Consider the following 17,591-nt stretch of genomic DNA (forward strand, 5'->3'; position numbering starts at 1 on the left):
CACTGATGCAAAAAAAGGGAAAAGAGAAGGTAACCAGAGAACTCGACTGCGATAGAAACAAGAGACAGGCAGGGCAATTGGTGAAAAAAGAGAATTGCGCAGCGAGCGAGCCAGGGAAGAAAATGTTAAGAGTAATTTGCTTAAAGAAGGTAAACAGCAGGGTTGCAGAGAGAACTGTGCACAGGGATTTGACAAAGACAAGGTAAACCCGATTATATTGAGAGGCAGGGTGGTGGGTTAAAGCTAAAAACAAAGAGAAAAGGGTGATTAGATGGAGTGGGGGGGGGGGTATATGAACCTGTCCACAGTGGTGAAAGGACATGAAGAAGGTAAACAGCATTGTGCGCACGGGGGAGGGTAGTTTGGGTGAACTTGGAGAAATGTGCACAGCAAAAAAGGTCACTGAAGGCAAGAGAAAACTGCGGCTAGGGCAGTGTCAAACTTAAACAAGCACTGGCGTTGCCAATAGGTCTTGCAGTAGGAAAGTTGGAGCTATTACAATTGCAAATAACAATGCCTTTTATTTTTGTTTTCATTTTAAAAACATAAAGGGCTTTGTCATTTACAAAACCAATAGCTCCAACTTTCCTACTGCGAGACCTATTGGCAACGCCAGTGCTTGTCTATAGATGATTTTGAGACCCGAGTAACTATGTCATTGATGGTAAAGTACTCTAGTTGTCATGGAACAATGTTTGTTAAACCAAGGGTCCAAAGCTCTTGTTTTCGAACAAATGTGGATGTTTAGGTCTAATTTTATACGAGAACCTATTTCTACTACAAGGTTGAACTGGAGTAGAGCGCAGGAAATGTCTTTCTTGCTGCATCACCACTAGATGTGGTTCAAAACTTCTGTATAGTCGACCAGCAGTGGTCAATGTTTGGTGCTGAAACAGGATCATTTGGGGCGGGTGTTAGACATGGGGAAGTGGAGCAGAGGAAATATAAAACCAGAGTCCATGGAGGATTTGTTTTTTCAACGAGTGGTACGTGAGAGTAGTCATAGTCCATTTGTTGCCATTGGTTGCTCTCATGCGAGGGTGTTGTCAGTGCCTGGTAGTCTCTGGTGCACTGTGAGTGGATTAGAGCAGTATTGTGACTGGTACTGCCATTGCATACACATGCCTTGTTTGGCCATGAGGCTACAGAACACTCCTTTAAATTCTTTGGTGACTAATGTTTTTTGTTAAGACTGTCTTACAATCGGTAATATTTCCCCCTTTTTTGCTGTATATGTATAGTTCACTGTACTTAAACAGCAATTACTGAACTGCATCAAGTACCTATCATTTCGGTCAGCTGAACTCTTCTCCAGGGTTTAGGTTAACATATATTTTTGTCGCTGGATTTTCATGCAACATCCCTCTCTCACAAATTACATCTATCCTAAACATTTAGTGAAAAAAAGCTCGTCGAAAACCCAAAAGCAGAGAACTCCACGTAACTGCTTCTGGCTTTTTTTCCATTTGCACTATAGCTAATTCTGAGTTGTGAGGGGCACATTACCCTGAGAATGAGAGCCCCAGACATGTCACCTTCCCCAGATGAATGCCGGATGCTGTCTGAGGTGAGGGAGCGCGCGGGAATGTGATAACAATGCAGCAGGTAATTGCAGCTGTCTTGACAGCCAGCCTTTTTATGTGATTACATGAAGTTAATTACTAGGAGCTGCAGAGCACAGCAGCGCGTCACGGATTTATTTATTACCATCGGGCTGCACCTCTACATTTTCTAAAGCTGCGAGGCGCAAAGCAATCGCTGCGCCCTCATTTCTCAAGAGCCAAGACTCCTCTGACACATGCCCTCTGCAGAGGATAAGTCAGGCGGCAGATGGAGGTTCCCTTCTGGGCGAGTAAAAGCAGGCAGTCCAGGGAACACTGAAGACGCAGCCCGAACAAAAACATTCTTAGTACAGATAAAAACCGCATTTTAGTTCCTGTTTAGATACTTCTTTGTATTCCCAAATCCATTCCACTTCTGTGAGCCCTGTACAGAGGAGATAGTCTCCTTGACGCACTTACCACGCGTCATACATTATGCATAGAATAAACTGCCGCCAACAGGACACAAGGTCGTGACACGAGTGATGGGTTCTGCTGGTCTCGCTGAGCATCCAGATATCGATTTTGCGCCAGAGTGACTTCACCAGAGCGAAGAGCTGGCATTTGAAGATTTCCTCAGCGAATGTCTGGTGGGGTAGCGAGGCGAGAAGTTATGCTTTCCGTTTGGTTCCGTTTTTATTCAAATTACTTGTGTTTGTGGCCTTGGTCTGCCTTATTAGTCGGGTTGAAACTGAAAGTACGGCCGGCCATGATTCAAGCATATCCGACGTGGTTTGATGAAGAACAAAGTAATTTTTTTTAAAAGGTAGGGATAGCAAGTGACTTCGATTGGCAGTTTGAGTGTATGCAGATGCGCCTTGTGACGGAAGCCGGATGGGGGCGGGAGAGCCTGGGGCGGGATTCCGAGTGAGGGGAGGCAGGCGGATTAGGAGGGAAGCTGTATGGGGGCGGGAGAGCCTGGTGGGGGGGCGTGAATTAACAAGCGTTGCCGGGAAACTGAAAGTACGGCCGGCCTGCGGCTAGCCATGATTCAATTAGGGGAGGAGAAGCCGCAGAGCGCACGCTGGGCGAAGCCCTTTGATGTGCTCTGCGGCCGTGAATGCGCGTGCTTGTTTGGTCACGTGATTCACGTGAACTCAATGAAAACCGCAGCGCAAGAAGCCCTTGGTTTCACAAGGATTTTCGAGACATGAATTCTCGCTCCGCTCAATGCACTTGCGCGCATTGATAGGTCGCGAGACCTAAAAATAAAAGGATGTGTTCTGGGTGCCAATTTGTGCACACAGAGATAAAGAAGGGGAGGAACTGGTGCACAGAGAGAACTGTGCAAGCCTACTGGGGAGAGAAAGGGGATATGGGGAAATTGTGCGTGAATAGATGGCATGAACAGATCTAGTTCTTGATACTCCCAGGCTCAGACCCGGTGCCTGCTACGCACAGCCTCACAACAGATGCACACTGCCCATGGGGTCAGAGCTGGAAGCGTTCCCGGAGGTACAGGTAGTGCCTGCTTCAAATTCAGAGGAAGTTCCTGTCATCTGGGCCTGCTTTCGTAGCTGGTGCCTGCTGCAAAGAGGGGGCAGCACCTGCTCAGGGTTGGCCTGCTGCACTCGGACTCTAAGCAGGGATTGCCCCCCCGGCACGGGGTTGGCTGACCTCTGACCCCGAGCTGGTTGGTGTGTCTGTGGCACTTAGAGCTGCCGCCCTCACAGCAGGCACTGGGCCTCTGCTCGGAGATGTGCCTGCCCTATGCTAAGAGCAAGGCTCCGCTCCCAGTTGGCCGCGCCTCGGGCTGTCTTCAGTCTCAGCAATGGGGTGACGGAAAATGAAGTGGCCCCTGCGGAATGTGAAGGCCTCCATGCATCGCAGGGGCTACAGGGTCCGGCAGAGCTGGTGTATGCCAACCCCAGCGCAGGTGTTCGTCTCCGCTGCTTGTGCGTGCCCTAAACTCACGGCCGGTGCGTGCCCTATACTCACGGCCGGTGCGTGCCCTAGGCATGCACTATACTCACGGGTGTGTGCCCTATGGGGTGTCTGTGTGCTCGTGTGTGTGCGGCAGCGGCGGCGAGGGGGGTGGTGTGTGTCTCTCTATGTGTGCGCTTGTGTGTATGTGCGCTTGTGTGTGTGCGTGTGTGTCTGTGTGTGTGTGCGTGTGCGAAAGCAGGGGGAGGTGTGGCTGTGTGTGTGTTGGAGAATTTACAGGGAGACAGGAGATGGTGAACGCGCGCGCGACCTGATCCGATTCCTGAGGCTGCGGTCTCGCTGCGACAGGGCTTTCGCCCTGTATCGCAGGTGCGAGATCTAAAAAGGAAGCTGTGTTGTGGGTATTTAAACACATCGTGATGTAGTGTTCTTTGAAAAGGTGAGTCTTAAACTCTTTCCTAAATTGGAGCAGCTTTGAGGTGGCCCTGATAGATAAAGGGATGTTGTTCCCAATCCTGGGTGCATAGCAGTAAAAGGTATGCCGTCTTGTTTTTTTTCTTTTTACACTTCTTAGTCTGCTGGTATCCTGGCTACAAGTGTGCTTAGATCTACCACAGATGGTGAGCTGGTTCTCAATATAAGTGGTGGTGCTGGACATAATAGCTTTGTAAATTATGCTGCTGGTTTAGAAGATGGTGCAGGTCAGTAAAGGGAGTCAGCAGGGTTTCTTCATGATGGTGGTAATGTTATATGTAGCTCAAGCCTGCCCAATGGCAGCAGCCAACAATGTGCATAAACCAAAATACAACAAAGCAGGGGCCAGAGATTTTGCCTGAATCCCGTGCCGGTGAGCAATTTGTAAGCCAAACCTATGTCACAACAAAGCTGGTTCTGCTGAGGATGAGACCACCTCGTACTTAGCACTGAGTGGTTAAAAGCCAAAGAACAAGCTGAGCCGTGTAAACATCTGGCGTGAAAATCACGCAACAAAGTCAAGGATTGGATGAACATGTAGCCTTTATGACCCACCAGCATACCCTTTGAGAAATTCTCACTGCCTTCAGCCTAAAGTCAAAGCTGTCCATCATTCCCAGTCATGTGCACTCACCTCTTAACTGAAGCTACTTCAAGACCTAATGGTAACTCACTTCATAGAATTCACTATACACAAGTCACATGTCGCAAGTAAAAAAACTACAGATAAAATGTGAAATGTAAACAGGGACTCAACTTGCATCGTTGACATGGATTGCTTAAGGGTTTACAGCAACGGTCTTCAAACATCGGGGCGCCCACCCTCCACCACCCCCTGGATGGTGTCTAAGGGGGACGCAAATTACTGCAATTACATGTAAATGAGGATGACCTGGAACTGCAGCCTTATTTATTTGCTGCATTTCCTGGCTGTCTTCATTTACACGCATCCCGGAGTACTGTAAAGGTAGGTCATTGAGGCTCTGGAACACATGTAACCAGCCACGTTTTAAGTAAGTTTTGATCCCTTTGAACTAGAATCCTGTGATTCTGGGTAATCACTTAATCTCCCTGCACCTGAAAATAAATTAACGTGTCCGTCTGTAATGCAACTGGGGCTCATGTAAAGTGCTCTGATACCTTTGGGTCAAATACCCACTATATAAAAATTCACACAAAAAAGCCTGGTTTCTTCTTTAATTATTTGCACTACCACCCCACCCTTGCTTTCAAGCACAAGCACCTCAAAGTCATCACTAACGATTCAGGGGCAGTGGTTTTGTAAACAGTGAGTCCAGGGGGTAGCAGGGAGGAAGTCAGCAGGGTTCCATTCAGATGCAGAGCTCTGGTCCTCTTGACCCCTAGGACCTCAGAGTAATGGTCCAGGAAAAAGAGGAAAAGAGTGAGAATCATAAATATAGTCAACAAGATGGCCCAGAAGAGAAAGCACTGTGTGGGGCTTCACTTTTATGGTTACAAATGGCCAGAGACCGCTTCCTCAGAAAGATACCCCAAGGAAGAGGATGATAGAAGAGAGCCTTTTTTATATATAAAAAAGGGCCATCCATTAGTGCAGCAGGTAATGCTAACAGGTGTGTAAGTGGCCACTGCTGCTCAATTATGGCTGTCTTACCATGAAGTGGAGTGGGTGCCCAGTTTCCTTGCTTTATCAGAGCCCAGGTTACCCTTGCTGCTTTTAAACATAAAGGTGCAGAAAGAATCACTGGTACTGCAGGTACAGTGGCACCAGGATCCAGGGATGTGAGGAGCCAGTTAAACCTTAATTATGTCCGTTTACAATCCTTCCTTCTTAGCTTTAGGGCCCACTGCACACTTGTCAGTGTTGATTTGGGCCTCAGAGCCATAGCCCACGGGAGGGGAAAATCAATATGGTGGAGACACCTTTGTTTGGCCTCAGAGAGATGGCAGAGAAGGATGTGTGGCTAGATGGGAGTCCATGTTTTTAACAAACGGCAGATGAGGCTGCCCTCTTTGCAAGGCAGTAGCTAACATTAGTGAAGCAAGTTCAGCCGCACTGGGGCCAGAGGGGCCCACTGCATCACAATTATGACTGATTCACCGTAAAAAAGGTGAATGGGAGCTAATTTACTAACACTAGGACCAAGGGCACCATTGCAGATAAAGCAAGACAACATGTGGGAGCTCTTTTTTTCTGAAAGATCCTGTTTTAAGATTAGAGTGATAGTCCAGCATGGGGGCGAAGTAGTATAAGAGGCAGAGGAGATAGCCTGCTACTCAGGACTCAAGTCATTTTTTATGCAGTAAGTTTAGTTGCGTTGAGGACCAGTAGTGCGAGGGGCTCATGAAACATCAATTATAGAGGGCAGTATTTTGGGGTCAATAACTGGTTTTGTTTGATTCATTTGCCGTTTTAGAAGTCTCATATTTAGTGTGGTTTATGAGCTATAGAAAAAGTACTCCTGAAATGATTTCATAATCCATGCCCCCTACACTCAGCCCTTTCCCTCCCACTCAAGCAATCCTTGCAATAAAGTTTTGGAGTTGGGGGTGCCTGACATTAAAACATTTTTCTTAGGGGGGCTCAGAGCAAAAAAGTTTGAAGACCTCTGGTTTACAGTCATTGTTGAGTTCTCAATCTGGGCGGCACTGGCTGAGTCCGTGCTGCAGTCTAGGGGCACCAGCAGGGCTTCTCCTGTGTCACTGCTATTCTCACGCACAGTTCACCCGCCCTGGACAAAAAGCTATGTTGGTTTCCATGGCAACCACAGTCACTTCTTTGAGCCCAGCTCACAGAGCCTGGGGTACATTTAAATATCGACCAAACTACCGCTGGCTTTACACACGCTACACTGTGATTATAGAGCCTCCAGCAACAAAGAAGAGCTAAATATATGTGACAATGCATTTTAGTGCAGTGATGCGGAGACACCCACTAGATTCTTATTATAGATGGAGCAACGTAGTGTATTAAATCAAAAAAAGCGACATTTTCTACAGTGCATTTTCTGAACTCACATTGAAGGTGACCTCAAATGTGAAAATTAAGAACAAGCTATGAAAATGCCAATAGGTCTGGCTTTAAAGGAATGCTGAATAGTAATCTGAACGCATAGAAGTAAATAGCACAGGAATTATTATATATTTGTGTGGAAGTAACGAACTGTAGAATGATATTGGTTAAGGTTAAACAATGAAGTGACAGTTCAACGTTCAAGCCACATCTAAACATCCATGTAGGTTAATGACTGCTCAACTCCCAACTGTGCTGCTGCCTGAGAAAAACACCATAAAGATTCACGTTATCTAACATGCTTTAATAGCTTTCCAATGTCATGTGTGCCCCTAAAAGTTCATTCTCAGCCAGCTGGATAAATAAACAAAAGCACACAACCTCTGCCAATCAAAACATGTACTCCCGGCTCCAGACATGTGGGTAGAGCCAAAGCCCCTCTGTAGTGTTCCTCACATAACTGTCTAGCCACAGCTGCGCTGTGAAGCCAGACCATAAAAAAAGAGACTGTGCTAATAGCAACACGGCTCCGGTTCATAAAGTTTAAATACCTACACCGGGTGTATTACACTAGACACCAGCTCTGGCGGGCGGGACTCATTGCCTCTCCGCTTTGCTTTAGGTGCCGTACGGCCGAGGGTACTTTCCTCCACACAGTATGGTCATGTATATCACTTTCGAAGTTCTGGCACGGCGTTATTACATGTCTGCCGTGGGTTTTGGGTTGGGATATTCTCCACTCTACCAGACTGTCTCTCTCACACATCACTGATGACATTTGGAGGGAATATTGACAAATGCCACCTACTGTTATGGGCCTCACACTCGCAAAGTGAGACATTTCGAAAAAATGGAAAGACACCTCCCCGCCCTCTCTTGGAGTTTGAAAAAAGGGCCTCTATTTCTGTATGGGGCTAGAGATCCCTATCTTTGCTGCCCGGGGCTGCCTTCGGAAACATCCAAAAATATGGAAGAGATGAGCAGATTTCCGTGGGATCTACTTAGAGCCGATTCCTGACCCAACAACAGTCTGATTTAAACGTAGTTGCTATGTGGTGGGATTTACAGATTGTGGTAATGTGGACTCTGCAGGTATGGATGGAACTTATGTGCCTTATACTTTATAGTGGATTGATGACACTTCAGTTAATTGTTGTTTTAACAAGTTGTTATGTGCACGATCCTCCCTTCTTTAGCTTTGTACAAAATGTCAACATCAATATTTGTATTATGTACCCATCGCTGCTTTGGTGTAACACCCCATCAGGAGTCTTTTGGCTGTTGACAATAACATTTTGTAGTGAAAAAAATATATAAGACTGTGAAGTAGAATAATTCCCTAAGATCACACAAGTAAGCAGGGAAGCCAGGGCATATCGCAGGTGTTCTAGTTTCACACTGCTCAAATTCAGCAACTAGATGTGCATCAGTAGTATTATCTTATTGTCAGAATGTTTATTACTCGAGAATTCCCTGTGGAATTCTCCTGGTTCATTCTATGAAGAATGTTTCTTGTACAGTGTTTTATGCTTTGCTTGTTTCTCTTTGAATGTGTTTGTTTTCTTACATCTTGAAGATCAGCCAGTTGTCAGTTACACTGCTGATCTTCAAGAAGGTGGATGCTCTATTAAACACCTCTTCACTATTTCTTGGATTACTTGGATTTTATTATATTTGAACCACTACTACAGCATCTCATTCTCTCCTTTTTTTAGGAACAAAGGTTCATAATTTTCCTTTAATTCTTGGCACACAAGATTAGAGCGTGGGAGGCAGGCAGAAGCCACGTGAAAGCTCAGCTCATTTTGGGCTTCAGTGCTGAAAAAGTCTCCGAGCTGAGCAAAAACCAGACATATAGCTCAAGCGTTCAGTGGTTCACCACCGCTATACAGTACAGTATATATCACAGAGAGAATTCGCTTTGGATTAGCACTTTTTAGGTCGAGGTAATATCTGGTCTGCCGAAGGCAGAACCGGAAGTCTGAGATTTAATGTTGTTTAGTGTGGCAGCTTAAGCCCGCCTCTGTCCTCGTCTCTCCTCCATTGGCTGGCTTCCTAAACGGAGGCCAGCCATTGGAGGAGAGAGCCGTCCCTCCAAAGAAGCTCCGTCTTTTTCGGATTCGGGGGCGTGATTTTTTGCGTTCTTTCGCCCTGTGACGTCATCTGTCACTCAGAGCGCAAAAAACACGTCCCCGAATCTGAAAATGGCGGCGCTTTTCTTTAGGCCATTTCACAACGACCGTCGCCCCAAGAAGTCGCCGAGTTCTCGCCCCTGCTGCTGCATTACTGCAACAGAGCTCGCAATGGCCTGGGAGTTAGGCGGAGGCAGACAATTACTGGGCTTCTTGGCAGCTCTCCGGTAGGCTGCTCTCGCTTTCCTCGTTTGGATATGACACCCGTATCATGGTGTCAAGGATCGGGCAGGAGTTCGCCGGAGGCGTACGCCACTGCACTTGCCTCGGTACCAATAAGTACAGCCTGGAGGTTGGTCAGCTCGCTCAGAAGTTAGCTCTCTTGCACTGGTAGTGACACCATTACCATGATTAGATTACACATCTGACCTCTTCAGTCAGAGGGAGCCAGCAATAATTTTCTTTGCCATGGCACTTATATTTTTGCACATTTATATAGCGGAAACTCGACCCTAAGGCATCGGAGCGCTTTACATGAACATCAGTCACGTACACAAGGACACATTTATTTTTGGTAGGCACGGGGAGATTAAGGATTTGCCCAGGATCGCAGGAAGCGGAGCCGACGCCGAGGCTCGAACCTATTTCCCCCTCTCCAAAGGAGGCAGCTCTGGCCGTGAGGCCACTCTGATTCTTGTGTGTCTGTTATTTGTCTTCAGGTCACAGAAATTGGCTGTTAATATATTTTCTTGACGCCCGTAAATGCTTTTTCCCTGTGACTTACATTAAAAGTGAAAAAGGTATATACACCTGTTATAAGTAAAGTACCCCTACGCGCTGAAAGCACCCGTAGTGTTTTCTTAAAATTATACACCATGGCTACATTTTTTTAATTTAACATGTTCATTGCAAGTACATGGTCGTCAAGTTTTTTCCCCCAAACATTTTTATTTACGAGGACCATACTGGCAGGGAGAAAAAACACACTTTACCATCTTGCTAGGGGGCAGACCCTTTGGCTTTGCCAGTGCTTGTTTCCCAAGGCTAGCTGGCAGTGTTACTTACTACCCCCACCAACCTGGTTATCTCCCGCGATCACAGCAGCACCATCTGCTCGGTGAACAAGCGTCTAAGCGCTGCCGCCTGGGGGCTCGCGAACCTGCTTTTGGTTTCTGGAAGCGTCTGCCTCTTTGGAAAGTGATATCGGCTCTGCGGGATCCGACCCGGCTCTGATGGGACGCTGCAGTCCGGGGGGGGGTGGAGGGGGGGTGCTGTGCAGCTAAATATGCTCGTGAAGCGGGCGATTTCGGCACTACTGTGCCTGGGGATTGATTTGTAGCTGTCGGCAAACCTTGTTTTTAATAAAAGTCTGCTTGGATCGTAGTTTGAGGAATGTGCTGTGTAATGCTTGGAACCTTCAAGTCCGCTTCCACAGAACGCGATCAGCCCTACTGTAGAGTTCTTTATTATTTTTTCAAGTTAAGTTTTGGACATAGAAGAAACATACATTTCATCACCTATTTAGTAGGATAATTTTTATGACAGGCGGGAAACGCCCATTGGGTTCAAAGAGTCCCCCTCCCCCCTACTAATTGTGGCACAAGGGATGTCACATACATTCTGTAAAATTCTTCTGTGGCTCCTTCAGTTCCCAGAGTTTTCCCAGTGGACATGGGGGTGATGGCAGACTGAATGTCCTCGATTGAAATTGGCATCCATTTGCCAGCTCCAGCGCAGTTAAAACAGGGAGGGAGGGTCTGGTCTAGAAATGACTGGGCTGCTATCTCCGAGACCCCTGGGGATGGGGATGCAACAATGTGTATAAGGACACAAAGGTCTCGTGTTTTATCGATCTGTGAGAAGTGCAGGGTGTCTTCTGGCTGTCAGATACATGTCAAGAGAGGCTGCTAGGAGTCATTTCTAATCAGCCGGGCCAGTAGGCGACCTGACCTGTCACACTCAGAATGGGATGCGGTGACGGGACAGATAATCCTAACAGCGCATTCTTTCCAGTAGTTTGGCTATGTCTTCTCGTATCCATACTGGGTGAGACAACCATGTCTGTTCATCCACCACCAGGCATTCCTCCACAATATAGTCCTGCTCCACCTGTGTAAGCCTCTCATGGAGGCCTCTGCATTCGCCTTAGACTGAGCAAATGCAGGATTCTCTAATAATCACCATAAAGGCTTCTCATTCCACCAACAAGTCAGTTGAACCCTCATTGTGCTCAAAGTATTTCACTATCTGGGTAAACAGGGCATCCCTGAAAATTGTATATTCGAGAGTCGTGGGCTGGTAATGTAGAATTCTTCATATTAAGAGTTTCTGGAAGCACATGGTCCTTGTACCTACTAGGGTGGTGTGAGTATTTTTTTTCACTCTAGGTAAGGTGACAATAATGATGCTGATGCTTCTGTGGGTATTCTGGTGATGCCCTGAATAGCCATTTAGCTGTCCTGTGCGCCCCTTTGCTAATGTAGGAGGGATACTTTCCATATAATATAGACTCTTCATAATTAGCCGTTGAAAGAAGTGGAGAGCGTTACATGACATGGAGCTGGTTGGAATGATCAGCGCTGATTCCAGGTCATTTTGGCAAAAGATCTGCTTATAGCTCTCAAATGTCTGTTTTTGAAAGAGGCATTTTTTGTTCACATCTGAATTCGCCATTAGAGGTCATTGGATAAATTGAAATTTTTACAATGGTTGAGGAGTAAAGATGCATCACAATCAAGAACTTTGCTCTCTTATTGCTTTTCGCATACAAGGGTGTGTGAAGACTGGTTTTCTCAATTGCGGGGTTCTGCATTTTTTTTATGTTATTTTGCTAAACGGCCTCCTAACTTTGCTATTACAATATTCTATTGTGTTTTATGACTACAGACTCAACTGGGGAACTGGGTGAAGCCTGCTCTTCCCTGAATTTTTGTTGTTGCGCATATCAGACGATTAATTTGAGCCGGGGATGCAGGTGGGTGATGTGAGAGACACAAATCGGTGTTTGGAGCCTCTTCGCCAGTTACGCCCTCTGTTGTTGATATGATAATATAATGAAATATTTCTAATTATGATATGTTTTTCTCTCTGTTTATTTGGTGTTTTTGGAGCATAGAACTAGAAACTCTATCAGGTGGTCGTTGATATCATCTGTGTGTGTGCGTGGCTCTGTCTGTGTGTGTGCGTGGCTCTGTCTGTGAGTGTGTGTGTCTCTGTGTCCGCAAATACTCTCTACTACTCTCTAATGCTCACCTATTGCCATTGTAAATGACAATACTATTTATTTATGTTTTTAATAAATTAACAAAATTAAAAAAATGTCATGAGCAATGCCAATAGCTCTACCTTTAATAATGCCGAGACCATTGCATTGTAAATGCTTGTTAACCACTGCCTTTCAAGTACTTTTCATGCTTTGATGATGGGCGGCTAGGTTGTCCTTCAAGTACACTACATTCAAATGCAATTTCCTTCTGTTTTTACAGTGTGTATGTAAAGCGCTCCGATACCTACGGGTTAAGCTAGCGCTATATAAAACTTTTAAAATAAAATAAATAAAATCTGCGTAAAGTTACATTTGTTTAAATAGTCTCCCTCCCAATGTGTAGCATTTCTCCTCATGCTCTTTTGTTCATTCCCACTGACTCCCCATCACCCATCTCTCCTCGCAATCTAACCCAATTCCCTCGGTCCTCATCTTTGCTCTCACTCCCATGTTAATCCACATCTGCTCATTAACAATATCTCCTTACTACTGTGCGTGCACCACAGGTGGTGTAAAAAAAAACAGCATCTTTATTACCCTATCAGTGTTATCGCTGCTCGCACTAAGCATCATTCCGTTTCTATAAAGAATGGGTTTAAGCTCAAAGAAAAAAGGATGCCATAAACTTCTAAGTCAGTGTGAGCACCTGTCAGCTGCTTGCAGCGAGCACACATTTGAAATACTGGGTTAGAGGCTGCTTCTTTTTGAAAGAAGTACCAATGGCTAAAGAAATCCATTATACCCTCTGCCCGATGCTGTGCGCTGCTTTTCTTACGGTTTATTTATTTCTCACAAGCCCCCATCCTCCACCCCTGTGACATATATCTAAAGATCCCACAGGCTTCAAAAGGCCCCCCACCTTTCCAACAAAGTGCGGCACTCACCCCAACCACCGAGGTTGATGAGAGGCGAGAAATCACGGCCGCCTCTCCCGAAGAAAATACGGAGGGGGAAGAGTCGCCCTTCCTCCTACCCTTCTCCCGCGGCCACAGCACCAGCCTTGCATCGGTGCGGCTCCCGGAGCAGCTACTGTTCCCTTCCAACCTGTGAAGAAACGCACTCAAACCCCACTGCCGAGGCACAGGCAGGACATTCTTGCAGGAAGACATAGAAAGAGGACAAGCATAAACACAATGTACTGCCGCAGCTCTTCGGCCATCTTGGGATGGTGACTCTTCCAACAGTTGAAGGAAACAACAAGAGAGCAACGATACTTTCGGAATGACCCAATTCAAGACCTCTATGATGCTGGAAAAAGCAGTTATCTGAATGCTTTCTATGTCAGAGTGAGCACCTGCCCTAGGCTAAGACCCTCAATAACATTTTCTATTGTATTCAAACATGTAAAGTCTTTGTAGTCTATAAAATAGTTAGCAAATCTTGACTATGTTAGTTTCTCTTTTAATATAACATTGGGTAGCTACATATTTATTTTTAAAAAAATGTTGTTAAACAGTTTTCAGCCAATGGTCCGCAAAATTAATAATTAATTGAACTTTGAGATCCACAAGTAGACTTAAAAGTTACAGAACTCTGACATTTTCCAGCTTTATTCATGAGTATCTCATCCTATCTAGGTTTTTGCTTTGGATTCTGAGGCTTGTAGTTCTATAAATCCAGTGCTGGACAGTAAGGGGACCCTTCAGATCCCGGTTCCTGCAGTTGTTTCTGGGCTGGATCTGGGATCAGGCTGACCGAAGGAATTATGCTGAATTTGTCCAGGTGTCATTTTCCGTTCAGAGTATCAACCTGCAGGCGGTGAAGGGGCTTTCTATTTTTCCCCTTCCGGGCTTTCTTTTTTTCCCCTTCCAGCCAGGCACAAATCAAAGGCTTGAAATAAGGGGTCATCAGCCTGTCCGTTTTTCGACTACCACCGGGTTGGAAGCCAGTTAGAGCCCAACACCTATATCCCAATGTAATGGATGGAAACAAAGGCACACAGCTTATCACTTCACAAGTACTTTAGCAAAACTATGACTTGGAGGCAGGTTTTGTACTTTGTTCAACACCCCATGTAGGAAATATGCATGAACTATAAGATTGCAAGATTTATGTGTGTGCATTAGCTATTACAGAAATAATCATTTAAATGGCACCTACTAATTTATTTTTTATTTAATTCTTTTATAGCGATTCTCATCCCAGTATAGGATGTTAAACATGCATCATACACAGAAACAATAAATTATACAAATGTGTAAATAAATGTACAGGAGATGTTTCATACGACAATTCGTGTTCTGAGGTGTAGGAATCATATATATATATCATCCATACTTGTAGACATTATCTAGTGGAGTGGTGTGGCTCACTGGTTAGAGGCAGCAGACCCAGAAGCAGAAATCGGCCCGGGACCAGGGTTCGATTCCCGACGCGGCAGCGTCTTGGGCCATGGTCAGCGGACTCGATCATTCTCGCCTCGGTGCCTACTCCAGCAACTCTGGGCAATAGCTTGCTTAATCTCTACTAACGGCCCCATCAGCGCCGGGGATGCTTGTCTTCACCTTGGAGAGGCCCAGGAGGTCCCATCTCACAGGGAAAGCCAGGATGGGTTCCCCAGCGGTATACAGCGCCGCGATGCCCCTTTGCTGGGGCAGCTGTGTGCTTTACAAGTATACAACATTTAACATATCCTCAAAATTGTTGGGCACACCAGCATCTCGTCTCCAGGTGTCTTAAATCTACAAGATATTTCAAATGCAGCCTCTTTGTGACCAATTACCTAAACTAGAACACATTTGTCCTTTTTGCCACTGTCTTTGCACCATCTTTTTTTAAATAAATGCAGTAGTTCTTTGTCAGACTCTGCTTTTCAAGCGCTGACCCTCGTGACTCCACCCCCTTTACCGTGACTCCCTATTTAGGGGTTCCAGCAGTGAATTATTTTCCAATTCCAGAACTGTGTATTTTACATTATACAATCACAACTACAAGTCAAATAATGCATATCAAAAACCAGGAATGGATCAGTTACTCAAACATGTACCTGAAAAACGTGAGAAATCTAATTTTATCAAAGCACAAACTATGTGACCGCTTACATATGCAATATTTTCATTTAGTTGTTAGGAAAACAGAAGTTGCAGGCACAATATACATTTTTCAAAAATATTTCTATATCGGTTTCTGCATTCAACTTAAAGATAAATATAATTTTGCTTTCTTGCAATTATATGAATGGAGGCAAAAAATAAAGGAACCAAGAGAGGAAATGAATTGTGTGCCTAAAGTATCCTCTTCTGTAGGTAGCCGCCTCTGCTTAGCACACAAAACTACTCTTTTTAAATACCACTTCATTGTATTAAAATTGCGAGTTTAACACACCAGTATTTGTCTTCAAATTGGTTCTCTTTGCAAGTTTTAAAAGGTAGTATTAGGGCTGCCACTGTTCTTAGTGAAAAAAACAGGGTTTTTGTGCATGTTTTGAAGTATTGGAAGGGCCAGAATATAGTACTTAAATAAAATCTAAAATGTGTTATCTTTTTTAACATTGCAGTTTTGTTCTACATGCATTAAAATATTGTAAAAATAGTTTAGACAACCCTAGGATACTTGTGATGCAGTTTCATTTAGCATTTCTTGGTTAAGTTCATATTTCACTGGGAAATACATTCCAGATTTTATGATCCGTGTAATTTACCTGTCTTGGCACAAATACATCATCCAAGCAGTAAAACATTGGGTAAGTTTGCATTTCTAGTAGTATAAAGCTCTTGCATGACAGAGAGGATGTAGGATCTGAGTGCCCGTTTTGGAATTGGGTGCTGAACATAAGGTGGGACAAACTAACTATTGATCTTACGCTCTTTTTATGAAGAACAGCCTTTCTAGATTTAAAGGCTGGTCTGTTTTTCTTACATCTGCCCTGCATCTCAGTGCTTGGGAGTGGGGGGGCGGGGGGGGGGTAGTTTCTCATGAACATACATTGGAGTGAAGGAGGTTTTATATGGGAGGAAGCTAACATTGTTGCATAATTTTTCTATAAAAATCAGAAGTCTGCACCTACATCCTGATGGAACTCCATTCGCTTTCCTAGCTGGTCCGCACTGTTAGAAATGGGATTCCTGGCTGGCTGAGGTTGGCACCAAAGCCAGGCAGAAATCGCCACTCTAGTCAGGGCAAGGAGGTTACACGTTAAGATAACCCCTGCTCACCCCCTTGGTAGCGTGACACAAGCAGTAAGGCTTACCCCGGAGGCAATGTAAGTTAAGTATTTGCGCACGCACCCACCAGCAACAACATCCCAGGCCCCCCACAAAAGGAACTCCACACAAGGTATATGTAAAAATAGCCTTTGTATTGCAAAACACATTAGATAGAAACACACACTTTACAATGTGCCAACAGGCACGGGCAGAATTTACAGGGGATATGTCAAGGACAGGGCCACAAGGACCACTGTCAGGAATATGCACTTTTAGAACTAGGATACTCGTTAAAATTAGCACTTAGAATATAAAATCACTGTAGCACCAAATAGCAAATAGAACACACAACCAGTAACTACTGGTACGAGGTACGTACCACCTACGCAACCCTAACCACCTTAGGAGAATATTACGCAGGGAACCAGGGCCTCACTAGGAACACCTGTACTAGGAGAAAACAACCACCTAAGTATCACCATACATTTAGGGGTAAAGACATATGAATATTACACATGATGCATCAGAACATTCAGAGGTGTAGGGAAGGAAAACACATGATGCATAAACATACATTCAGCGGTGTAAGAACAAGGCACATGACGCATCAAAAACACATTCAGAGGTGCAGCAAAGAACAATGCACAGAAATCACATTAGCACAGAACTTACATCAAAGTCCAGGTTGCGCCACTGCGCCAAAACCTAAACGTAGCAGCTGCCACCTACTTGCTGGGCAGCTGAGTACAGGGACAGAACAGGACCTAAACACTGCAGCTGGCACTAAGTGCTGCACAGCTGGGGAAGGCCAAGAAGGGATGAATTAGTGCGTCTCACTCCTAAGTCCAAAGTACATGTCCTAGAAAGCAAAACCTAAACGGTGCAGCTGCCTACTAATTGCTGGGCAGCTGTGACTCAGTAAAACTGCAACAGGGCCCTCACTGGCCCTTTGAAACAAAACTGCACCAACTGCTGGAGCTCTCTAGGCTCTGGGACCATCATTGTATGCATGGGTTGGAGCCATCTGGCACTAGAAATTACTGGTGCACTTTGGGAGCCCTCTAGGCTCTGAATCAAAATATGTGCATTTTTGGGAGC

At 45.2% G+C, this 17,591-nt stretch overlaps 1 protein-coding gene across 2 annotated transcripts in view; it reads right to left on the reverse strand.

Annotated features, from left to right (window-relative positions):
• The window catches only part of DPY19L3 (dpy-19 like C-mannosyltransferase 3), a 472,263-nt gene extending 458,733 nt beyond the window's left edge, over nucleotides 1-13,530 (reverse strand). The window contains exon 1 of one of the 2 annotated variants that reach the window (XM_086945460.1): nucleotides 13,233-13,530. The gene's annotated coding sequence lies outside the window, so the exon portion shown is untranslated. The remainder of the gene's footprint in view (nucleotides 1-13,232) is intronic. The other variant, XM_086945459.1, reaches the window with a different exon arrangement.
• Between the last annotated feature and the right edge of the window lie 4,061 nt (nucleotides 13,531-17,591).

The sequence above is a fragment of the Lissotriton vulgaris genome, chromosome 12 (genome assembly GCF_964263255.1).
Source record: "Lissotriton vulgaris chromosome 12, aLisVul1.2, whole genome shotgun sequence".
NCBI lineage: Eukaryota > Metazoa > Chordata > Amphibia > Caudata > Salamandridae > Lissotriton > Lissotriton vulgaris.